The sequence below is a fragment of the Oryctolagus cuniculus genome, chromosome 1, assembly GCF_964237555.1.
Source record: "Oryctolagus cuniculus chromosome 1, mOryCun1.1, whole genome shotgun sequence".
NCBI classification, from domain to species: Eukaryota; Metazoa; Chordata; class Mammalia; order Lagomorpha; family Leporidae; genus Oryctolagus; species Oryctolagus cuniculus.
In genome coordinates this window covers 126,555,796-126,582,002 of record NC_091432.1, presented here as the reverse complement: position 1 = coordinate 126,582,002, position 26,207 = coordinate 126,555,796, and the positions used below count along the sequence as shown (strand labels likewise).

At 44.2% G+C, this 26,207-nt stretch overlaps 1 protein-coding gene across 3 annotated transcripts in view; it reads left to right on the top strand.

The window, feature by feature from the left end:
- OPCML (opioid binding protein/cell adhesion molecule like) overlaps window positions 1-26,207 on the top strand; it is a 1,351,977-nt gene that overhangs the window by 1,213,203 nt on the left and 112,567 nt on the right. The window lies entirely within an intron of this gene.

The following is a 26,207-nucleotide window of genomic DNA, read 5'->3' as shown; positions in this document are numbered from 1 at the left end:
ATCCACACTTTTGATTTCTGTTTGCTTTTTATTTTTGGGTTGGCTTTCACAAGCAAGGAGCAACTGTATGACTTCGGGATAAAAGTGCATGGAAAGAGACTTCATGGGGTCTTACTTTTTCCTGGGCAGACTCCTCAGCTAAGCCTGAGAACGGTGGAGAACTGTAGTGCTTCAATTCGTTCTCTGGTAACAATATCTCAGATGCTGTGTACTTATAAAGGAAAGAGGTTTATTTAGCTCTCGGTTCTGAGAGTTCAGAAGTGAGACACCAATGTCCGTTCAGCTCCTGGGGTCGGAGGAGGTGGACTCATGGCAGGTGGGATCACATTGGTGCCAGGCCCAGGGATCACAAGGCAAAACAGAAGCCATCAAGAATGCTGGAACAGCCAAACTTACTTTATTATACCCTTGTGTTTACAACATCCTTGTAAGAGCTAATCCATTCTGCTTTAGCCTTTCTGAGAATGGTACCCCACCTTCCAGTAGGCCTCACCTCTGAAAAGTTCATGTTTTAACTCTCTGGTATTGAACCAACACTCCCATGGGAACCAAGCCTCTAGCACAGTAATCGTTAGGAGACACTCAAGTCACACCCAAACCTTATCATTGTGCAAATTAAAAACCTCAGTATGAACTTGAAAACTTCAGTATAGTCACACAGAGAAAGGATGCTACCAGCTGAGATACCCCAACAGGAAGGGTGATGCCTGGCGCTGTTTGCTCTCAGCAGACCTCAACCAGGGCATCTCCTCTGTGACCCAGGCCTGTTCTTCCAACAGTGTGTCTCCTTGTACTCAGCAGTGATCTGGCTTCGCACTCCTTGACAGAAACTTACTGAAAATGATACCTTTGCTCCTGGCCTTGGGGGTGACTCTGTCCCTGGGAGACCTCCATCTGACACAGTGCTGAAGAACAGCTACCAGTTCATGCCAGGGTCTGGGGCCTCTGGGATGAAGCGGGAGCCAATACAGGAGTTTGCAACACTAGGATGGAACTTTTGCAGATAGGAAAACCAGATCAACTTTGCAAACACAGCTTGGTGGCTGCAGAAGCACAGCCTGACTCGGACCCACGGCAGCTGGAATGGGGCTGGTGTTTGTCACTGAGAGTTGGGAGGAGGAGCAGTTCCATCCCCCAGTTAATAGTCTAGATTCCAGGCCTCAGGAAGACACCCACGGACCCCAGGAAGCCCCAGCTGGGCGGAGCCTTTCCCAACAATGTCAGTGGCAGGCTTGCTCCCCAAGCTGAGTCCCTATCACCCTGGGTTTGAGCAAAGATGGTAAAGAGGGAAGAAGAATGTGGGAAGAGGAAGGAAGGAAATCTTGGGTGGTGGTTTCCAAATTAATGTCTTTTCTCTTCTCATTTTGCATTCAAAACCAAACAGTAGATCCAATTCAGCTGCAGGCACTTTCATCTGTGAAGTCAGATTGGCAGAGAGTTTGGGAAGAGAGAATATGGGGGAATCTGGGGAAAATGTACCGGAATGCATTATTCATTGTGCATTATCAGATAATGAGATGTTCCAAATGAGTGAATCTTCCAGATACCCGAGTGCTCCCTTCTGAACATTCGAAGCTCCTTTAAACTTTAGACTATATTTATATATTTTCTCAAGTCTGTTATAGGTGTCTCTGCCTGCAATACCTGATTACAATGTAATCGTATCGTACCTACTTATCATCATGTTTTAAACAGAATTTAATTATATTTCTCTCCCTCACAGAGATGCCACCCAGCTATGCTCTTCTGCGGCCCCGCAGTTTTGAACCCTCTCTCCTGTTGAATCTCCTGAATCCTTCCCTGTGGGGTGTCACTTGTCAGTACATCAGCTTGGAGCCCTCTCTCCGTTCCCTTCTTCTAATCTCTTGTCCACAGTGACTTCAGAATAAATGAATGTCCCCAGGGAAAAGCAAATAGCCAAGCCTGTTAAATCAGCAACTTTATTTTCTGCATGATTCAAAGTCCGCTATTCCATCCAGATCCACAAACAATTATTCCACGTCAGTTAGGTAAGGATGCTGGGCTGGTCCTGGGGTTTATAAAACGTGCCCTTGAGTGGTTGCTGTCCATTAGGCGAGGCAAACAGCTGCTTCCCATTTATCAAGGATGTCAGGCAGCTAAAGACCAAAAGTTGAATTCGTTGTGTGAAGTACAGCATGGAAGAAAGCTCAAGGTAGACGCAGACGGGTGTCTAGTTCCATTTAGGTGGGGAGGAACTGGAAAGCTCAGAAAAGGACAAGGGTTAATGGGATGATTGGAGTTCTCTAGGAGGAGAAAGAGTGGATAAACATGTAGTGGACATAGGGAGCAGTTGCCATGACTGTAAGTTCCTGTTAAGAAGAGCGTATCTGTAGCTGTCAGAGAATTAACTCCAGGAGTTGGGTCATAGCGTGGCTTGTAACAGGGTATTTAAAGAAGGTACTTCTTTACTGTGTTGTAGGGAGAAATAGCCAGTGATTTAAGTTAATACTCATACGACGTAAATATAAGGGATGTTGGAGAAGGAGAGAAGAATCGGATCCACAGAGCTGGAGTATTTCCACTCAGGTGGATGAAAATACCTGAAGCCCTGTGTCCTAAGGTGGCCAAGTCTCAGCCCACACAGTACCAGGCCACTCTACTAGGACTTCCTTGTGGTTTTCCACTTGCTTTGTTTGAGTAGAGTTTTTCTGAAAATGTGGTCCCCAGCAGAGCATCTGCATGTCCTGAAAAGCTCCTGGAGAAGGAGATACTCAGCCCCTAACTACCACCTGCTGCGTTAGGAACCTGCAGGGGACTTGGATGCACGTTCCCATGAGAGAACCACTGCTCTGAGAAAAGGATAAGGGGCTCAGACAGAGGGAGACTGTGCATCAAGATCTGCGTTAAGGGCATGTCAGAGGTATCTGGCCCCTCCAATCCTGTTTTCTCATTGCAGTATACAGACTGGAGAACCAACCACATTGAGGAACCAAGACAGAAGTGGTCCTCCTTTCGGAAGGCTCAGACATTCATTTTGTGGTGCACTAAGACAAAGCCTTTCCTCTGGAACAATAAGGAATTTCCAAGGAAGCAAACAGGAAAACTTTGCTGAATTGTAAACGAGGTCATCCCACTTCTTGGGTTGACAAAGGAGTCCCTCCGTTGGCCACGTCCTTCCCACACAAAGTGTAAATGGGAAACTGAATTTTACCTAGAAGATGTCAGACTCGGATAAAGGGGACACCACTGCCATGTGTTGAATTGTTTCATAGCATCTGGGGATTCTGGCATAATCCACGCAAATCACAATATTACTTGTACCACAGAGGCCAGGCAGGTGGAATGTGTGGTCAGGGCACTCTTTTTCTCTCTTTAGAGACATCCGCTGTGCTTCTAGATTTATCTCCTCTAACTGACTCATGCAGGCTTTATTTAGAGATGCTAATAACATAGATTAGGTTGGTTTCAGCCTTATTCTCCCTGGGAGCCGTCTTGTGTGTGTAAGGTGAGTTTGTGTTTATATGCTCTCACCCAGTGTGTGTGGTGTTTATTAATCAAGTTCATGGGGCTGAGGGTAATGTCATCCTTCTATAGAGAGGCTGCATGTATTTAAGAATGTGTCTGGATTCCAGTTACGTTAACCATTATGTGAGGCTAGTGAGGGCTGAAGATGGAGCGACAAAATTTAAGACCAAGGAACCAGTTACAGATGTGCTTTGGAAAGAAAACAAAGACTATAACCTGCTAAAGGAACTCAGCTTTCATTAAATATGATGTGAGCCTTGAAGAAGCCCACTGTGTTCCTTGGCAGTTGGGTGTCTTTCACAGACCAGGAGATCCCTGGAGACCTCTTAACTTCGGTATATTTTAGACCCATTGGTCAGGGGAGAGTTGATCCCTCGCCTGACACCACTCCATTGCTACTGAGCAAATATTATTATTTGACCTGTGGCTATTAAAGTGTGTGTGTGTGTGTGTGTGTGTGTGTGTGTTACCTCTTACTACAAGGAACAAATTAACCAGGTGAATGTACATGATCTAGGGTAAGAGAGTGACACCTCCACCCTAAACCTGCCCTCCTAGGGCCACAAGGGCACCCATCAGGGGGGTACTTTTAAAAGTTCCTGGAAAATGGAATTAAAAGACGAATACAATTTTTCCATAACTATTCCCTATGAATTTTTGAAGACCCGTTCTCCCTTGATTTGGGAGCAGATATTTATGTGAGGAGGTAGGCGCAGTTCTGCACCCCTTTGTAAGCTGGGAAGAATTCTTCAAAACACTTGCCTTTTCGTCTTGCGTCTGTGATAGCCTATTCTCTTCCTCTTCCAGTTTCTTTTTCCCCACTATCTCATGCTCCCTCCGCACCACCCCCTCCACCGGGAGCTCCTCTGGTTGATGAGCCTTGGTCAGGGTTACAGAGGGGCAGACAGGATAACGTTGTGTGCCTTCACTGGCACACACAGGGCCCCTTCCCCAACCCAACTCTTCTTTACTCTGAATCATCCCCAATTCTGCTGCTGGCACTTTCTGTAATGTGGCCTCTATCTGTAATGAGTTTTTATCACCTTAAGAAGTGCCACAGCAGGTTCCAGGTCTAAGCCCTCATTTTTACACCCCTAGGAGCAATGAAACCCATTGGAAATTAATCACCGTTGTTGGCGGGCTACTTCAGGTCTCCCCCCTCTGCTTTGGAGCTCCTGACACGGTCTCCAGGGACAGGGAGGCCCTCCATATTGGACAACTAAATGCATTGTCGCATGAGGAGCCACGGCAGTTCTCAGACAGGATTCTTCACGGGGCTTTAATGTACCCACTTCACAAGGGTTAGGGGATACCTAATTCAAGGGCTTAGATGGAAAATACCTGCTGATAAATGTTAGTAAACTGGCCTCTTTGCCGAGAGAATGAATCTGATGAAGTCTTTGTCATGACACTGGGAGAAAGATTTTGCTTTTCTCTGAAGGTAACACATCACCCTCTGTAATGGATTCGGAACCTGGCGTTCAGGTTGCAGAGCCCTGCCTCTGCGGTTTCTGAGTCGCGGATGTCACAGCCAGCCTCTCTTCTTACTGCTTGACCGTCCCCAAGGCAAGGAAGCTCAGGAGCACACAGTTCCCTCTCCACGGGCCATTTGCTCTGGGCTCTTCCCATCCTCTTTGTCTTGGCTGACAGACAGATGAATAGTTAGGAAAACAATAAAAGCCTGGTGTCCAAGGTCAACTTTTCCACCCCCATCCACCTGCTTCTGCCCTTAATTATCACATTCCAGTATTTCTTCCTCTGCCCTTTCCAATGAAGAAAGAAAGTATTTCATAAATTCTAGCTCAGATCAGGGGAGAACGGCGGCCCCAGGGAGTAGGTGCCGTGTGTGGTTTTCATGCTTATCATCTGGCTGTGAACCTGGAGCCTTCGACATTTCCTCTGGTGACATCTATTTAAAGTGGCCTTTTATGGTTGCACCCACGCTTGTGAGAGGTGCCAGTCCACAGAAGTGTTTGTTTGCTAGTCTAGTTCTTCTGAAGCTGTTCTTTGGCTCGGAAGGTAGGATGGAAGGTAGGATTGCCCAGCCTTTGTTGGCTTGGTGCTGTTGGAGACCAACATGTCCAAAGCAGGTGGTGACAGAAAGTACGGGGGGATGTTTGCAGTGAGCACTGGGTTAGACAGCACTACCCGATTACCTAACCCCCGCCATTCTAACCACTTTACATTCCCACTCATTTAATCCTCACAACAGCCCTACCTTGTAGGCATTAATTGCCTGTCTATTTTATAGAGGGAAAATGTGGAGGTACAAATAGGTTAAGACACTCCTCAGTATCTTATAGCCAAGAAAGAGTAGAGCCAGGAAACCAACCTGCCTTTGTCTCCAGGGTTGTAGCTCCACCCACACAGTAAATTGACTAATTGACACACATGGCTTATTAAAAGAAACTGGGAAACCTGAGGCTGGCACTGTGGCGCAGTAGGTTAATCCTCCGCCTGCAGCACTGACATCCATATGGACGCCGGTTCTTTTTCTGGCTGCTCTTCTTTCAATCCAGCTCTCTGCAGTGGTCTGAGAAAGCGATAGAAGATGGCCCAAGTCCTTGGGCCCCTGCACCTGTGTGGGAAGACTGGGAAGAATGCTCCTGGTTCCTGGCTCCTGGCTTTGGATCGGCGCAGCTCTGGCCGATGCAGCCATTGGGGAGTGGACCAACGAACAGAAGACCTTTCTCTGTGTCTTTTTCCCTCTCACTGTCTGTAACTCTACCTCTCAAATGAATAAAAAAAATAATAAAATAAAAAAAGAAACTGGGAAACCCAACAAGCCTACACAGAGAGTCCACAGAATACACACAAAGTCCTCCAAAACAGGTGAAACTATGCAGTCAAAACTACACAGAAATGCTGGTTTCTGTTTATCAAATTAGCAAAAGTTTTACTTATTTCTAAACACTGGGCCGGCGCCGCGGCTCACTAGGCTAATCCTCCGCCTTGCGGCGCCGGCACACCAGGTTCTAGTCCTGGTCGGGGCGCTGGATTCTGTCCCGGTTGCCCCTCTTCCAGGCCAGCTCTCTGCTGTGGCTAGGGAGTGCAGTGGAGGATGGCCCAAGTGCTTGGGCCCTGCACCCCATGGGAGACCAGGAGAAGCACCTGGCTCCTGGCTTCAGATCAGCACGGTGCGCCGGCCGCGGTGGCCATTGGAGGGTGAACCAACGGCAAAGGAAGACCTTTCTCTCTGTCTCTCTGTCTCACTGTCCACTCTGCCTGTCAAAAAAAAAAAAAAAAAAAAAAAAAAAAAAAAGAAAAAGAAAAGAAATAAACACTGCTGACAAGACTTGCAACGAAACAGACTTTTTTGGGGAAAAGGTGTCTCATAGACTGTTAGTGGATGTGATACACGGCAAAACCGTCAGAGATAGGAATTGATAAACAGCCATCAAACTACAGATGTGTTCACATTTTTGACCAGTACCCCTTCTAAGATTCTATCCCATACATACACTTTATGTGTCTTGTGTGACACTGTAATAGCACAAAATTGAAACTCAAATTAACTCACGGGCTGATATTTTGGTGCAGTGAGTTAAGCTGCCAGTTGCATCCCTGACATCTGATACTGAAGTGCTGGTCAAGTCTCAGCTGCTCCACTTCCTATCCAACTTCCTGCTAACGCACCTGGGAAAGCAGTGGAAGATGGTCCAAGAACACGGCCCCCACCACTCACATGAGAGACTTGGGTAGAGCTCTGGGCTCCTGGATTTGGTCTGGTCCAGCTCTGGGCCGTTGTAGTCCTTTGGGGAGATTTCTGTCTCTCCATCTGTCTCTGTCCCTCTGCCTGCTGAATAAACAAAAAAAAAAATCTAAAATAAAACCTCACATAGCAATAGTTAGACAAACTACATTTATTTGTACAAAGTAATTCTACTCAGCTCTGGAAATGTTTAAGGCATATTTCTTTTATTTATTTTTTTTAAGATTTTTCTTATTATTTGAAAGGCAGAGCCACAGAGAGGCAGAGACAGAAGCAGAGAGAGAGAGAGGTCTTCCATCCACTGGTTCAGTCCCTAAATGGCCACAATGGCCGGAGCTGGACCTATCTGAAGCCAGGAACCAGGAGCTTCCTCCAGGTCCCCCACGCAGGTGCAACGGCCCAAACACTTGGACTATCCTTTACTGCCTCCTCAGGCCATAGCAGAAAGCTGGATCAGAAGCGGAGCAGCCTGGTCCTGAGCTGGCACCCATATGGGATGCCAGCACTGCAGGCAGTGGCTCCACCCACCACACCACAGCGCTGGCCCAGGTAGATTTCTATGAATGGACAACAACTGCATACACTCTTCTACTTTTGCATTAGGAAGGGTGATGACTGTTTTCTTATTTGCTTGTTTTGCACAAGTAAACACTGGATGGATAAGCAAAATACAATTAAGTTGTAGGAATTGGTAGGATTAAAGGATTGGGAGCAGCAAAGGTCAGGGTAAAATCTTTGTGCCTTTTAAAATAGGTTGATGTTTGAATCATATAAATGTACAAGAGTACTTCAAAGAATCCATGAAAAGTTAAATTAAAAGATGAGTTCATTTTGGTGCCAAAATTGTCTTTATGGTAAAATAAACATTCCCTCTCAAACCTGCCACCTATTTCCCTGACCTTCTGACACCAGGCTTTGGAAGCACAGCTTAGTTATAGCATTCTTCTTCCTGATAAATGAAGAAAAGCATCCTCTTCCATCCAACCCCATTTCCCAGCCCCATAATCAAATTCAAGAGTGGTGACGTGGCTGGCGCCGCGGCTCGCTAGGCTAATCCTCCACCTTGCGGCGCCGGCACACCAGGTTCTAGTCCTGGTCGGGGCACTGGATTCTGTCCCGGTTGCCCCTCTTCCAAGCCAGCTCTCTGCTATGGCCAGGGAGTGCAGTGGAGGTTGGCCCAAGTGCTTGGGCCCTGCACCCTATGGGAGACCAGGATAAGTATCTGGCTCCTGCCATTGGATCAGCACAGTGCGCTGGCCACAGTGGCCATTGTGGGGTGAACCAACGGCAAAGGAAGACCTTTCTCTCTGTCTCTCTCTCTCTCTCACTGTCCACTCTGCCTGTCAAAAAAAAAAAAAAAAAAAAAAAAAAAAAAAGAGTGGTGACGTTACCACTGCCTACATCTATATCCCCCGTGCTGGGCTCTGAAGTGACAAGCCTTGCACACAGCAAGCGATTAGATGCCTGTGAAATTACAGAAGACAACTGTTTCTCTCCCGCAACAATATGTATGTGACAATTATCTGGGAAATGAAGTATATAAAATAGACAACGTTTAATGAAACAATTGAAAAGATTATTAGAAGATGAATCAAATTAAGATGATTTAAAGGCTGCAAGACCTGGCATTTGCAATGAGCATGCGATGGGTTCATAGGGGTTGTAATTTGGAGAATCCCTATAGAATCTGCACTGGGGCAGGGCTCTTCTCTCAAGGCGATGCCCCTGTCATCTTCACCATGTATCCTGGGCTGTGTCCCCGGGTGGCTGCTTGCTCTCCCCCAGAGGGCGCTGGCGTGGTGTCTGCAGATACCACACTCTCATTATAGAGGCAGGAATGAGGGCCCCGCTCCTCCTCCTTTACCCACCTCTGGAGCTCTAGAGCAGACCAAAGAAGAGGCTTTTCTGGAAAAGTGGCCTTCTTCTGCCTGGAAGAAGTACTGAGCTTGATGCCTCCATCGCAAATGTTGATGACTTTTGGCCAGGCATGTCGGTTGAACTGTATTAACTTAAAATATTTTCTGGGCCAGTGGCACTGGAGCCTCCCATAATCTTTTAGTTGCCTACCTCCGTATTTCATGTGTTTAAAAGATTTTGGCAAAATTGTCTTCCAGAAAGATTTTGCGCAATGTTTTTGGCTAATCAGTGTGAACCATTACAGAACACTTGTTGCTGGGAATAATATTTTATGTTTTCCAAAAATCCCTGCACCATTGTGATACATTAACCATTTGAAGATAATTTTCTATGTGTCTTGCTTTTTAAAAAAAAAATTATTTATTTATTTGAAAGTCAGAGTTACAGAGAGAGAGAGAGAGTTTTTTTTTAACTTTTATTTAATAAATATAAATTTCCAAAGAACAGCTTTTGGATTACAGTGGTTCCCTCCCCCATAACTTCCCTCCCACCCATAACCCTCCCATCTGCCACTCCCTCTCCCATCCCATTCACATCAAGATTCATTTTTAATTATCTTTATATACAGAAGATCAATTTAGTATATATTAAGTAAAGATTTCAGCAGTTTGCACCCATACAAAAACACAAAGTGTAAAGTACTGTTTGAGTACTGGTTATACCATTGATTCACATAGTACAACATATTAAGGACAGAGATCCTACATGGGGAGAAAGTGCACAGTTGGCCGGCGCTGCGGCTCACTAGGCTAATCCTCCACCTGCGGTGCCTGTACCCCAAGTTCTAGTCCCGGTTGGGGCACCGGATTCTGTCCCGGTTGCTCCTCTTCCAGGCCAGCTCTCTGCTGTGGCCCAGGAGTGCAGTGCAGGATGGCCCAGGTCCTTGGGCCCTGCACCCACATGGGAGACCAGGAGGAAGCACCTGGCTCCTGGCTTTGGATCAGCGCAGCACGCAGGCCGCAACACACTGGGCATAGTGGCCACTTGGGGGGTGAACCAACGGAAAAAGGATGACCTTTCTCTCTGTCTCTCTCTCTCTCTCACTGTCTAACTCTGCCTGTAAAACAAAAAAAAAAGTGCACAGTGACTCCTGTTGTTGATTTAACAATTGACACTCTTGTTTATGGCATCAGTAATCACTCTAGGCTCTTGTCATGAGTTTCCAGATCATCCATCCAATGGTTCACTCCTCAGTTGGACACAATGGCCAGAGCTGTACCAATCCAAAGCCAAGAGCCAGGAGCTTCTACCGGGTCTCCCACATGGGTGCAGGGGCCCAAGGACTTGGGCCATCTTCTACTGCTTTCTCAGGCCATAACAGAGAGCTGGATTGTGCGCCACAGCACCACCCCTTGCTCTTTTTTTTTTTTTTTTTAAGATGTATTTATTTATTTGAAAGATAGAGCTGCAGAAAGGAGGAGAGAGAGAGAGCAAGAGAGAGAGAGAGAGAGAGAGAGAGGGGTCTTCCATCCACTGGTTTACTTCCCAGATGGCCACAATGGCTGGAGCTGGGCCAATCTGAAGCCAGGAGCCAGGAGCTTTTTCTGAGTCTCCCACTTGGGTGCAGAAGCCCAAGAACTTGACCATCTTCCACTGCTTTCCCAGGCCATAGCAGAGAACTGGATGGGAAGTGGAGCAGCCGGGACTTGAACCGGCGCCCATATGAGATGCCAGCACTGCAAGCACAGCTTTACCTGCCACACCACAGTGCTAGCCCCGTGTCTTTCTTTTCAAACAACCAGGAATGTCAGGTCCTGGTGGGCAGAGGGTGAACAGGGAGATGGAACCTCTCTGGTAAGGGGTGTGGATTATTCCATTGGGAGCCTACGATGACATCGCAGTGTGGAATACTGGGAAGTCACTTTTTTTTAAAGATGCTTTAATTGCTTTTTGCTGGGACCGTGGATATTTATGGGTTAGGAGAGTGCCAAGTTATTTATTAGATGGAGTATCTGGGGATAGACTAATATAAATCACTTAGCCTGGTATTGAATATACCAGACACTCAGTAATTTAAAAAGCTTTAATAAAAATGCTAAAATATGAGACTTGTCTCTGGCTGTAATGAGACTCAGTTATCATGTTTTTATCAGTGATGTTCAGTCACACCACTCCCTCCCCCTTTCCCAGCATAGAGAAATGCAGACTCAATCCTCAGCTCTCCAGGCTGGTTGGAATTCAGGGAGGTCTCAAAGATTTGAAGAGACACTCAAATAGGAATTGCACTGGGGACTAATGCCTGACTTCCTCACCTTAGAAACTCAAACATGTTCTTCACATTGCAAACCCTGTCCTTTGTGGACCCAGCGTGATAGTGAGTTTAAAAACAAAGGAGGAGTGAATCGGGTTCAAGTCAGCCTGGAGAAAGCGAACCTGCTGTAGCTTCTAGGAGAGACAGAACACTTTCCTGTGAATGCAACATCAGTCCCTGGCCTGCAAGGGACAGAGTTAAAACTGCTGGAGTTTAACCCCAGGCCTCTTTCCTCACCCTTAAAATGTAAAGTATTCAAATGGCCTCGTAGAGTTTTCATGGGGTTGAAATAAGTGAAGTGCGGCAAATTCCTTGCTTAGTGTCTCCTGACATTTATTAAGTTACCAATAAATGAGAGTTGCTGGCAAAAAAAGAAAAAAGGAAGGAAGGAAGGAAGGAAGGAAGGAAGGAAGGAAGGAAGGAAGGAAGGAAGGAAGGAGAAAGAAAAGAAAGAAAGAGAGAGAGAGAGAGGGAAGGAGGAAAGAAGGGAGGGAGGGAGGGAAGGAAAGAAGGGAGGGAGGCAGGGAGGGAAGGAGGAAGGAAGGAAGGGAGGAAGGAGAAAGAAAGAAAGAAAGAAAGAAAGAAAGAAAGAAAGAAAGAAAGAGAGAGAGAGAGAGAGAGAGAGAAAGAAAGAAAGAAAGAAAGAAAGAAAGAAAGAAAGAAAGAAAGAAAGAAAGAAAGAGAGAGAGAGAGAGGGAGAGAGGGAGGGAAGGAGGAAAGAAGGGAGGGAGGGAGGGAGGGAAGGAAAGAAGGGAGGGAGGGAGGGAGGAAGGAAGGAAGGAAGGAAGGAAGGAAGGAAGGAAGGAAGGAAGATCTAGAAGGAGAAAAAAGAATAAAGAGCCCATAATATCAGCAGCTACTATGTGCCAGGCCACTATGATAAAACCCTTCTGTGTTCATTTACCGATTATTCCTCATAATGACCCTAAGAGTTACTCAGGATTACAACCTGGTTTGCAGTGTGGGAAACAGTAAAGAAGTTAAGCAACTTGTTCAAGGTCAGCCTACCAATAGGAAGGGGAAAGTAGCCCATACTGTCTTGAGAAGAGATGGGTGTGAAACATTAAGGGAGAGAAGAGGAGAGGTCCGAGGCAAGTTCCTGAGAGACCTGCTGTGAGAGGGAGACTGGGGTTAACTCGGGTCACAGGGCTTGGCTACCACCTCCCAGTACGCACTAGGACCGAAGTGTTTCCTTATATGCTGAATGAGAAGGTAGGGCCAGGTGCTCCCTGGAGTCTATTTTTGAGGTGAAAGTTCTATGATGCAACTTAAAGCTGTGCTTCAAGTGTGTGTGTGTGTGTGTGTGGCCAGAAGGGACTCTTGGGGGGACATTGAGCTGGGGGAAAAGAAACAGAAGGAGCCTCCCCCCATTGGGGGACACCTCCATGCCCCAGAAAGAGCAGAACGTGATGAGAAAGACTCTTGGACAGCATGCGATTCCTCTGATGGTGGTCAGTTGCTTGAATTGTGCAAATTAAGAATAGGAAATGCATGCCTGAGTCTATAAATAACTTCTGTAAGAGACGCTGTGGAGACAGCCATTACAAATGGACTCAGCGAAGCTTGAGTCATTCATGATGTCACGCAGCCCCTGGCATGTGTTCCTGTATTTGTAATTCATAATCATTTGTTCTCATTCCCTAGCATTCCTCTCATCAAGATAGAACCAACAAGAGAGAAGCAATCAGAACAGAGCAGGTCTAATCTTCTCTGGCATAAAAAAAGAAAGAAAAACACAACACACAGGACAGGAGTCTGAGTTCACACATAATAGTCAATAACGGGCAATAACCTGAGTCCAGCCCTGACTCGTAGCGTTAGGATGTTACCTCTAGGCCCAAGCTGCTGACTGTCCCCACAGGATCCTGAGAGGTTGTGCACCATGGAAAATCACCTCACACTTGCTATTAAACTCAGGACATATAGATAGAGCACCTAGTAGGTCCTAGGTTTTGTGTCAAGAGGAACTTGGGATACTTAAATGGACAAATGACAGTCTTTGATCACAAAATTCCTCCATGTAGTAAGTGAGAGACGCAGAAAACACTAGAACAGGTTGGGAAGGGCTTTGACATAATTATCAGGACCAGCACTTTCCTCTAAACATTAAGTTCCATGATTCAAGACAGAACAATCTGATCTGTTTGCTATGTTATTTGCCAGCCTCCCCCCAAATCAAGATAATGCTTCAAACCTACTGGCACTCAATAAATATTTTGGAATGAAAATATTCCATCATTATGCACACATTGGCATGGAACACATCTTTAGAATAAAAGAACTGCAGGAGAGAGTATATTCTGTATCAATAGCAGCTTCCAGGTAAGAGTATGAGTTGAACAGGTGGATGGGAGTGAAAGAGGGCACATGGCAGAGGAAACAGCATATGCAAAGGTGTGGGGTTACGAATCGGTATGGAATGGTTGCATCTCTGCCAAACAGGTGACTAGAGCTTGAGTCGTCATGAAATGAAAAGGTGGCAAAAAACCAGGCAAGTGATGAGAGACGCAGGTTAGCAAATCCAAGTCCAGCGTTATGCAATGAGCTTTTAATAAAGCAGAAGGAAATATTCTGAGAATCCACATGTATTGAGTTGGTTTCCATCCTTCAGTGAAAGAAATGCTAACTCCTGGGGTGGGTGTTTGGCATAGCAGATAGAACACCATTTGGGACTTCTGCATCCTATTTTACAGTGACTGGGTTCAAGTCCTGGCTGCTCTCCAGCTCCTTGCTAACACATACCCTGGGAAGCAACAGGAGATGGCTCAAGTAGTTGGCTTCCTGCCATTCACACAGGAGGCCTGGATTGAATTCCCATCTCCTGGCTTTGGCATGACGAAGCTCCTGCCGACGGTTGCATCGTTTGTAACAGTTGCAGCAGATGGGAGCTCTGTCTATCTGTGTCTCTCTCTGTGTCTCTCTGCCTTTCAAATAAATAAAGTAAATAAATCAAAATTTTTTAAAAAATGAAATGTTCATTCTTCCTTTCAAAATGGATGGACCATGATTGACATTTCTGGGATGGCTTTCTGCAGATATTATTTATACACAATAAAGTTCATATTTTTCAATTTTTAAATTTTAAATAAAGTAAAGAAATTTCATATTTTTCCTATATACAGATTTATTAGCATAGTGATACTACCCACCCATGCTCTGACCCACCCTCTTCCTTCCTTTATTCTTTTACTTTTTTACAATGACATACTTTCAGTTTATTTTATAATCATAAGCATAACCCTCCACTAAGTAAAGAATTCAAACAGATAATAATAATAAAAAACACTGTTCTTCAACAGTAGAGATAAGGACTATCCTCATCAAATCTCAAAATGTCAATTTCACACATATACATTGCATTTTTTGTACTCTATTGGTTACCACAGATCAGGGGAAACATATAATATTTGTCTTTTGGGGGTAGGCTTATTTCACTAAGTATAATGGTTTCCAATTGCACCCATGGGAAAAGGATTAGAACAGGAATTTTTCAAAAGATGAAATTCAAATGGCCAACAGACACATGAAAAAAATGCTCAAGGTCACTAGTCATCAGGGAACACAGATAAAAATCACAGTGACCCCCAGTTAGCATGGCTCTCTTATAGAGATTAAAAAAAACTGTAAGTGCTGGTGGGGGTATGGAGAAAAAGGTACCCTAATCCGCTGTTGGTGGGAATGCAAAATAGTATAGACATTGTGGAAGACAGTATAGAGATTCCTCAGAAATCTGAAAATAGATCTACCATATGACCCAGCCATCCCACTCCTGGGAATTTATCCAAACAAAATGAAATCAGCATATAAAAGAGTTATCTGTACACCGTGTTTATTGCAGCTCAATTCACTGTAGCTAAGATACAGAACATTCTTATTTTTAAGATTCCAATTCACTGGCTTTTAAGATACTCACAAGTTGCACAACAATCATTACTGTCTAAATTCCAGAACACCTTCATCACCCCAACAAGGAACTGCCCCTGCACTAACAGTCACTCCTGATTTGCCCCTCTCCTAGCCCTTGGCAACCATTGCACTTTTCCATCGATGAGGATTTGCTTGGTCTGGATATTCCATTAAATGGAATCTTGCGATGTGTCGTCCTTTATGATTAGTTTCTTTCACTCAACATGACGTTCTCAAAGCTCATCCCTGATGGAACACACACCAATACCCTTTTTGACAGCTGTTTTATACTCCATAGGATGAATATACTACATTTTCTTTATTCATTCACTTGTTTCTAGATATTTGGTTGTTCTTACATGCTATTACAAATAATATTGCTAACTAGATTCTTGTACAGAGTTGAGTGGATATACAAGTTCACTCTCTTAGGTATATAGTTAGAGTGGAATGGCGAGGCCACACAGTAGCTACCTTTAACCTCTGCAAATCTGTTTTCTGTGGAGGGTGTCAGGTTTCTGATTTTTCCAGATCACTGTCGAAGCATGTTAGTGCCTACCTCCTGTGACAGTTTTCCTAGTAAGTGTAAAGGGATACTTTAGTGTAGTTTTAATTTGTATTTTTCTGGCTGATAATGATGATAAACCTCTTTTCATCTGCATACTGGCCATTTTTTCTGCCTGTTCTGTATAATTGTCTATCCAAATACTTTGTCCATTTTTAAATTGGGTCATTCGACTATATATGTATTAGATTATGAATATATGTGAGATGCTGATTCTTCATCAACTTGTAAGTATTTTTCCCATTCTGTGAATTTGAGCTTTCTAGACATAGTCTTTCAAAATACAAATATTTTTAATTTTAATGAATTGCATTTTATTTATTTTTCTTTTCTTGCTATAAGTTTTATGTTATAGCCAGAGCCTTTGACTGATCCATCATCACAAAGGTTTTTCACTTATGATTTCTTCTAAATTTTAGTTCTTCCATGTACATGTCTGACCTATTTTGAATATTTTTAATGTGGAATGGAGTTGGGATCCATTTTCATTCTTCTGATTGTGGATATCAAATTGTCCCAGCACCATCTGTTGAAAACACTAGTCCTTCCTCATTGAATTGTCTTGGCACCTTGTGGAAAATCAGTTGACCACAAATGTATGGATTCGTTTCTGGAATCTCCTTCCTATTCCATTGAGGTATACACTTATGCTGGTTTTCAGTGAACTTTTTCTGGGACTATGTTAAGGTCTGATGAAAGTAATGCATAGAGTGCTTAGTGTTACTCTCAAATAAATGGCCGGAAGCTCCCTTGTTGCTGCAGGTGATGCTGTCATTCTGCTCCTAGGATAGCCCCTTATGGACCAGGCTTGTCTGTGGCTGAAAGATCCTCATTTCACAGACTTGCAGACCAGACGAGACTTGAAGCCTTACAACCCAATTCCTTTGTTAAAACTAATAAAATTTTTAAAAAGACAGCAACAACAACACACATACACATACACAAAGATGAGGGGCCTTTGAATTTTGAGGGAAATGAGATTAAAAGATAGTGCACATTTCTTCTGAAGCCTCCCCAGTACACATGCATATACTCACAGCTCCAGCCTGATGAGTGAAGTGGTTGTCAAGAGATCACACAGATATGGAAGAACAAGATGAGGACCTGCCTCTGCCTACACTTCTGGTAGTGTTTTTATGTACTGCACAATACAACTTCAGCATGCAAGGTTTTACACAACCTAGCTTAGCATGAATACCACAATTCCCAATTTACTTTGCCTCTGGTATAGGAAATAAACTCCCTACTGAAATGCAAAAAGTTAACCTCATAAAATACAACGTTGGATCCTTAAAAGTCTCACTATTTTTTTCATAAATTTTGTGTGGTTAAAACTGTAATGAAAACCATTTTGTATTTATATTATCCTTCATATGGTCTCTTAATATTTTGCTATCCCCTGAGAATAATAATAACATGGAAATGAGAACAATAATAATGGCTATTTATGACACATTGAAATCATTACCTCTAATCTCTACATTCCTGTGAGGCAAATATTTTTATGCCCATTTTACAGTAGGGGAAGCTGAAACTTAATGGGATCAAGTAACATTTTAGAAATTGCAAAGAAATGATGGGAAAGTTGGTTTTCAAACTTTAACCGCTATGACTCTAAATCACAAGAATGTTTTTAAGCTGCACCATGTGATCTTACATAAACCCTCTAAAAAGCCCATCACATCCTGTAGCTGGACAGTGACAGGGTAGGGGCTGGGACGAGCAGAGGCTCTTGCAGGAACTCCCTTGGGAAGTGCATGTGGGCCTCAGCTGTCTTCATCTGACTGCAGGCCTTGGGGATGGCACTGTGCAGCCCCCACAGAAGCCACCCAGGTCTGAGGGGCTGGTTGGGGACCCTGGACAACAGTGCCCTGTGGTGGGTGTAACCGTGACTCCTAATCTTGGCTACTCATCAAATTCACCTCTGGGACTTCTCAACTGTTCTGATACAGATCTGGTAATTTGCAATTTAAAAAATCATCTCCACAGAAGTGCTTGGCGGTGTGGCAACTCTTAGGGGTAGAGAAAGCAGGTAGCTAAATTGATGGAGATGATGAGGAGTGGCGTTCCCCGAGCTCCTGCTCTGTGCCAGGTGGCGAGCTCAGGGTTGGTCCCTGATCTTCATCACCACCCATCCACGAAAGCCTGGAACTGCACTTGGCAGGGGAGGAGGTTGCACATAGCTATCCACTTAGCACTGTGAAGTCAGGACCGGAATGCTGAGCTGTGGAGCCCCAAGCCAGAGCCATGCTGCCCCGTGACTCTGAGAGTCAGGCTGAGAACAAGCTTCCTGCCTTACTGACAGTCTCCAGTGCACATCAGACAGGTTATCAACATCAAATTAGATAATGAAATCAAAAGCCTTTCTTGAATGGGAAGTGATGTCAGGCGCATGTCCCTGCCAAGCAGAGCCCTGCGTCCTGCTCCTTCAGGGACTGACACCCCAAAAGAAAGCAGAAGGGGAGGAGCCAGAGGAGCCACGCACGTCTGGATGCATGCATGTGAGTCCTGTCCTGTGCGTGTGCTTAGACACAAGAGCCCAGCTTAAGCAGGGGACGGGCAGTTTACTGTTGAACATTCACTCTGGTAGCCAGGGTATGGAGATGTACAATTAAATGATATATTTTTATATATATATAATGTATATTGCATAAATGTATAGTATTATAGTATATACTTGTAATATAGTATATGACTATAGAAAATCTACTATAAAACTATAATATGTAACATAATTTATATTTAACATAAATTACTTATGCTACAATATGTGACATACTATATTGTATAATAATATATACATTATAATACTTAGATATGTAAAAGTACATATAATGCTAAATTATATTATATTCAATATATGAATTACATATCATATCTTATCCTAAAATAGATGTCATATTTTTTAAACTTTTATTTAGTAAATATAAATTTCCAAAGTACAGTTTATGGATTACAATGTATTTTTCACCCCCATAACTTCCCTCCCACCCACACCCCTCCCATCTCCCGCTCCCTCTCCCATTCCATTCACAAATAGATGTCATATTTTTAAAATAATATTATATAGTCAATAAAGTACATATATTATATATAGAGAGTATATATTATATATATGAAGTATATATAATATATAATATATATATTACAAGCATGTCATATTATGTATTACATAATTTAATACCTTTAATTTGTTTAATTAATGCATTTAATTTAATATAATGAAATATTTTTCTGAGTATCTAAGGCAAATTTCATATATAAACCCTTAGTCAGTATTTAAGGAATTGCAATTTTGAAAATGAGCAATTAGGTGTAGATTAAGCCTTTTGCTAACTAAACAGCATGGCCAATATCAAAACAGCACATAGGAAAACAATAATATTAACTCCTCCCTCATTTCCAGGCCCTGCATTTGCATTTAGTCCTTGCACAACCTGGAGAACTGTGCTTTGCCGTTTTCATTTCACAGATGAGGAGCCAGAGGCTCAGTGAGGTCAAGGAAAAGTTGTTCAAAGCCAAGGTCACACAGGTTTACTTGGCATCCGAACCCCAGCTACAGTGCATGGCCTCTCATACACTACTTCCACCATACCCTGTCATTTTTAGGAAAGTGGGGCTAATACGTGCAGATTTGTATATTCCAGCTCCCATTTAGCTTTTCACATAGAACTGCATCACCTTTAGAAAAGCAAAGCCTTTTCTAGAAGCCCGTGTGGAGCCCAGCAGTTAAGAAGCCCCCATCTCACATCCGAGTACCCGAGTTCATTTCCTGACTCTGGCCCTTACATGCACCCTCTCACTAATGCAGAACCGGGAAGCCAGTGGTGATGGCTTCAATAATTGGGTTCCTGCCCCCCATGGGGGAGACCTGGATTGTGTTCCTGGCTCTTGTCTCCAGCCCCACGCTGGCCCTTGCCCTGCCCAGGCCTTTGTAGGCAACTGATGATTGGTTCTGTGGATACAAATATTCTCCCACTCTCTCTCCCTGCCACTCAAATAAATACAAAGACTTCTTTAAAAAAAAAAAGAGATTGAAAAACAAGGAAAGCCTTTTCTAACCCACTTGTTCTCTCACAAGCATGTTAATTTGTATAATGAAATACAGACAGTAGACATTTATTCAACAAAGTTTTGTTAACCACCTATTATGTTCCAATCATAGCACTAAGTATTGGAAGTATAATGTTTTTTTTTCTTTCTTTCTTTCTTTCTTTTTTTTTTTTTTTTTGACAGGCAGAGTGGACAGTGAGAGAGAGAGAGAGACAGAGAGAAAGGTCTTCCTTTGCCGTTGGTTCACCCTCCAATGGCTGCCGCGGCAGGTGCACTGCGCTGATCCAAAGCCAGGAGCCAGGTGCTTCTCCTGGTCTCCCATGGGGTGCAGGGCCCAAGCACTTGAGCCATCCTCCACTGCACTCCCTGGACACAGCAGAGAGCTGGCCTGGAAGAGGGGCAACCGGAACAGAATCTGGCGCCCCAACCGGGATTAGAACCCCGGTGTGCCGGTGCCGCAAGGTGGAGGATTAGCCTAGTGAGCCGCGGCACCAGCGGAAGTATAATGTTTTATAAAGCCTTTGGGTTTGTAGATCAAGAAGATGCTAAAAAGTCACATTAATGAATATAGAGACACAAAACTACATAAACATTATAAAGAAAAATGTGAAGAGAAACGATAACAAGAGGACTTGAATTAGGTGTGGAAGGGCATAGCTGTGGTCATTAGCAATGACTTCTCTGAGGAATTAAGACTGAGCCCAGGAGGAGAAATTATGTAGACCAAAAATACGGTGATGAGTACTGCAGGGAGAGGGGAGGGCGAATGTCAAATCTCTAAGGTGGGAAACGCGATCTTCTAGAGAACTGTTCATTCACACCTTCCACTGAGTGGGGGACAGGCTGATCCTATATGTCAGACATCTGTTGTATGATAGTAACAGGAGGATAGGTACAACCTATCTGTTCATGGAGTAGTGACGAATGGCATAAGGTCATAAACAAGAACGCCTGGAGAAGAGGAAAATGCAACTAAGGCATCACGAAGGTGCTGAAGGAACACGAGTGGGTACTCTGGTGCCGAAGTGGAAACATACTTTCCAATCAGAAGGAGCAGTGTGTGCAAAGGCTCAGAGTGGAAGAACGAGGCAACCCCAGACAAGTGTGATGGAGAAAGGGCCAGGAGTTAGGCCCTGGGGAGGCTGCAAGTGGTTTTGTAAATCCTGCAAAGAAGTTTGGACCTCACATGTTTAGCAGATGTTGGGGATTTTAGGCAGAATCAGAGTACTTACAAGGTAACCATGCTGGCCGGCGCCGCGGCTCACTAGGCTAATCCTCCGCCTTGTGGCGCCGGCACACCGGGTTCTAGTCCTGGTCGGGGCGCCGGATTCTGTCCTGGTTGCCCCTCTTCCAGGCCAGCTCTCTGCTATGGCCAGGGAGTGCAGTGGAGGATGGCCCAGGTGCTTGGGCCCTGCACCCCATGGGAGACCAGGATAAGTACCTGGCTCCTGCCATCGGATCAGCGTGGTGCGCCAGCCGCAGTGCGCCAGCCGGGCCGGCCATTGGAGGGTGAACCAATGGCAAAGGAAGACCTTTCTCTCTCTCTCTCACTGTCCACTCTGCCTCTCAAAAAAAAAAAAACCAAACAAACAAACAAAAAAGGTAACCATGCTGGCTTTCTGGGGACTAAATTATAAGGTGGTGGTAGGTAAAGAAATGAAAAGATTTCTGTAATATTCCAAGTATTAGATGTGCATCTTAACCATGTCAATGGCAGTGAGATGGGAGGGAAAGGGTCAGGTTCACCACAAAGGATGCTGAAGAGCAGTTGGCCACACTGAGGGCAAAGAGAGAATGTGTACGTGTACACACGTCATGGCGACTTTTGGAAATGTGCCCCAACCTCGAGACACTTGATTACAATCTGATTAAAGGTGTCTGTCTGCACATATATGCATGCAGAAATATAATAATATCTATTTATCATCTATCATCTGTGACTCTACAGTATAGCTATTATCCTTCTAAAATGACCACATTTTGAAGTCACTATATCTCTGCAATCTGTAAAACGCATGCTGCAATCCACTGCCATCAGAGAAAAGATAAGCAGACACCTGCTAGCAGACACCCTAGCAGACACCTGCTAGCAGCAGGACCGGGGGTGGGGGATGGCAGGTGCCTGCAGAAGAGACTGAGAATACACAGCACTGTTTCACTATTTGTCATCTTTAGTTAGACTCCACAAGTCCTACCATTTCCACTGAGTGATCTTGATATTTGGGGTGCAATTGTTACCCATTTATTTGTGTTTATTTGTATACTCATAAACACTGGCAAAATATAAAGACTCGTTTGCCACAAGTAGTTGTCTAAAAACTGAAAAAAAAAGCTTCTTGCCAAAATATGGAGGATCATTTTAATCCATTTCTTTGCATTCATCTTCAAAAAGTTATCATGGAAACAAGGGCAAAATTACAATAACATTGCCAAGGTGAATTCAGGTTTCAAATTAGACTAGAAGCATGGGAATCCTGGGCAACACCTACAGAGAAGCAGGGGTGGCTAAGGTGGGCTGCCACCCTCAGTTGTCTGCATTGAGCAGGGGAGGTTGGTTTGAGTGGACTGGTTTTGTTTATTGGGGGTAAGTGCTAAAAAGGAAGAGGAAATAGAAAGTGTTAACATTTATGGATATGAATATTGTGTGTGGGAATTGGTGAGAGATTCATCAATGAGGCAGTACAATAGACACTCTGCCATGTACTAATAACCTTGTAATTTTGGGTAATTTCCTGAATTCTCACTAAGCCTCAGTTTCTTCATTTTTAATAGCAAGGCTATTTAGTTCCTATGTTTTATAATCTGTAAGGAGAAAGTGAGCTGATACACATGCCAGTAGCTTTAAAGCACAGTTACACATTAATCTCTGTTACTAAGGAGATCATTTCATCATTGAGACCAAAAAAGAATTTATTGCCTCCAAAATCCTTCTCTGTATTTCTTTCTCCTTGGCCACCCACACCCTTGGAATGGTATTGATCTTTCTTCCCTTGGAGAAAATAGCAAACGGCACCACGGAGCTGCAGAGGATGCAGATGCAGTACTTGAAGGCTTGGTGGAATGTCTGGTTATCCTTGGTGACCCCACTCCAGGAAGCTCTTTCCAAGTAGCTGACACTGACAGAGCACTGAGGGGGGTGCAGATGTCATAACAAATAGCCAGGGAATTCTTACAAATCTCTCTTAATCCAGTGCCCCTCCAACTATCAGATGACCTCTAATATCCATGGAAATAATAACTCTGAGCCGGGGGGCTGTGCTGACACTTTCGTCCCAAGGCGACACAGCTGCACGAAATCATCCATCACGAACCTGACTCTGCTTCCTCCAGCTGTGTCCAGTGCACTACCGGGGAGACTCTGGGGGCTAGAGAAAAAGAACTTCAGATGGCCTAATGCTTCCAGTGAAAGCAAACATTATTTGAGAATATTTTGGAAGTTACACTGAACTTGTTGCTTTATAGAAGTGGGGGAAAAAAAAGATATTGACATTCTGAAGCCCAGAACTATTTTTTAACAAGCTAGAAAATACTGAAAAGCAGGTACGACAGTTTTCTCCCGAGAATGCAGTGTCGTTGGAATGTGCTCTATTTTTTCCCAGGGCGTATTTGAGTAAAATATGTGCACTGAAATTTCAGGTCAAATCCTAATGCAGAAATAATCCAAAAAGATGGCAGATTTATAAGGTAGGCAATTTTTATTTATTTTCCTATGTGGATTCCCCTAAGAGCTCCAGTGTGCTCCTCGTTACTGATGGTTTCTCCTTGAACAACCATACCTGTGAGTTTGCAGCAACATAAACGCCAGGCTATAGACTTATCTGAATTGAGCACCAGTCATCATTCTCCTTTGTTGTCGACTCAGGGTGCTTTGAAACCTACTGGTGCGCTACCTGCTTGGTAATTAATAATTCATAATTAAACTGGTCATACAAATAAACCCACACGAGTGTAGGCTTTCTTTGTTATCCTTCCTTTTGTTTGAGGATTGAAAATAAAGCTAGCAGGAAAGGTTTAGGGGTCTAAAATCTCCCATTAAAAGCTTTGTCTCCCTTCATTGTTAGATTTCTGCTCAATCCATTCTCGACTCTTTCCTTCGAAAACGCATTCAGCATGCCCCTTGTCGCCTGTGCTCGACACTGAAGAAATCCAGATGAGTGTGACGCCAAGGTTCTCCTGGAGTGCCTTACTTGCTCAGTGGAGAGACAGGCATGAAACAGGCAGCTGCGATATGGCACGCTCCGTCCCCTCTCCCGTGGCAGCTCTGGACCAAATGCAGCAGAAAACGTGGCTGGTTCTGCTTCCAGGATGTTGGGAGACATTAAGGAAAATTGCAGAGGGGAGGGGCCATGGGAACAGCCCTCAAAGATGAGTCCTCTCTTGTAACATGAGGAGAAAAAAAAGAAAAAAAAAAAAACACAAAGAAAAGCAGAGCAATGGGTGTTGTTATTCTTTATGGGAGTTGTTATTCTATGGACACCTTCCGTGGAGAGCAGGGGCCAGTTTAGGCAATGTGTTGTTTAGTAGGAACTGTGCTTGGAGATGAGGCTTGCCAGTGAGTGTGAGGCTGCAGTGGGTTTAGGTGATGTAGAAGTGCTTGTGTGTCAAACCTGGTAGGCCATGGTGAGATCAAGAAGGAGGGGAGGAGTTTGCTCAGATGATTAGGGGAAAGCTCACTCTGGCCCCAGGTAGGAGATAGATTGGAGGGACCCCAAGATGGAGACAGCAGGTGAAAAGTGGTGCAGTGGGTTAAAGCCTTGGCCTGAAGCGCCGGCATCCCATTTAGGTGCTGGTTCTAGTCCCAGCTGCTCCTCTTCTGATCCAGCTCTTTGCTGTGGGCTGGGATAGTAGTAGAAGATGGCCCAAGTCCTTGGGCCCCTGCACCCACGTGGGAGACCTGGAAGAAGCTCCTGGCTCCTGGCTTTGGATTGCCGCAGCTCCAGCCATTGCGGCCATCTGGAGAGTGAACCAGCAGATGGAAGACCTCTCTCTCTGTCTAATCTCTCTCTGTAACTCTGTTTTTCAAATAAATAAAATAATTATTTAAAAAAAAGACAATTTTATCTTACATTTTTGTCTGCAAAGCAGTAAGAAACTCAACTGGAACAAAAGCAATGAGAAGTAAGAGATGAGATGAGATCTAGGTAGTTTTCTGATACTCAGCTTTGAGTGAAACTGAGAATCAAGACCTAGAGGTGGAACAAGATAAACTTTAAGACCAGGGATCAATTGTGGTTTGTAGTGTTCAAGACAAATAGACATGGTCTCAGCCCATGAGAGGAAAACAGTTGTTTGTAAAAGATTTTATTGTTGCTGTGGTCACCATCATCATCATATTGTCTTCATCATCATCATCATCACCATCACCATCTCAATAGTTAATAGTTCCTGAGTTCTTACTTTATACTAGGGACTCTGCTAAGTCATTAACAAGCAGCACGGTAAGTTCAGCTGCTACTGTCATCTGCATTTCACAATGAGGAAACCAGAGCTCGAAGAAGGAAAGGCATTTACCTTGCTCAAGACCCTACAGGAGGTAAGGGCTTGAGTGGAGACTCAACCTTGGTCAGTGGGATCCAGAGACCCACTCTGAACCACTAGGATACAATACTGTTCAAAAATACATTTCAGCGGCTGCTGCTGTGTCAGGGTGGGTTAAGCCCACACTTTCAACACAGGCATCCCATATGGGAGTGCTGTTTCAAGTTCTGGCTGCTCAACTTATAATCAGGTTCCCAGCTAATGCACCTGGGTGGGCAGCAAAAGATAGCTCAGGTGCTTTGGCCCTGCCTCCCACATGGGGGACCTGGATGGAATTCTTGGCTCCTGGCTTTGGCCTGAACCAGTCCTAGCTTTTGCAGCCATGTACGGAGTGAACCAGTGTATGGAACTCTCTCTCTCTCTCTCTCAAATAAGAAAAATAAATCTTAAAAGCATACATTTCATAGTACAATCTTACAGTTACAATTGTAGCCGGAAAATCAGTGAATTGTTCATTGGGCCCAGGAAGAAAGAAGCTAACTCTGACTGAGGGGGTCTGACAATTTTACTGAGTTGTGAAAGATATGTTTTAAGGCATGTGCAGAAATGCTTAGGTTAAAAAATGAGAAAGAAAAGAATTCCAAAGTGGGGCAGGCTGTGTAGTTGAAGAACCTGAAGGAGTATGCATTCTCAGTAAGTGCTAACCAGCCCAGGGTGGCTGGCATTCGGTGTGAGATACTGGAAAAGGGACTACCCCTGGTTCTGTGCAGAGCCCACTGATCTCACTAAAAGCAAGGAGCATGTGGATGGATAGGAGCTCTCGGAAGACTTGGCATCTT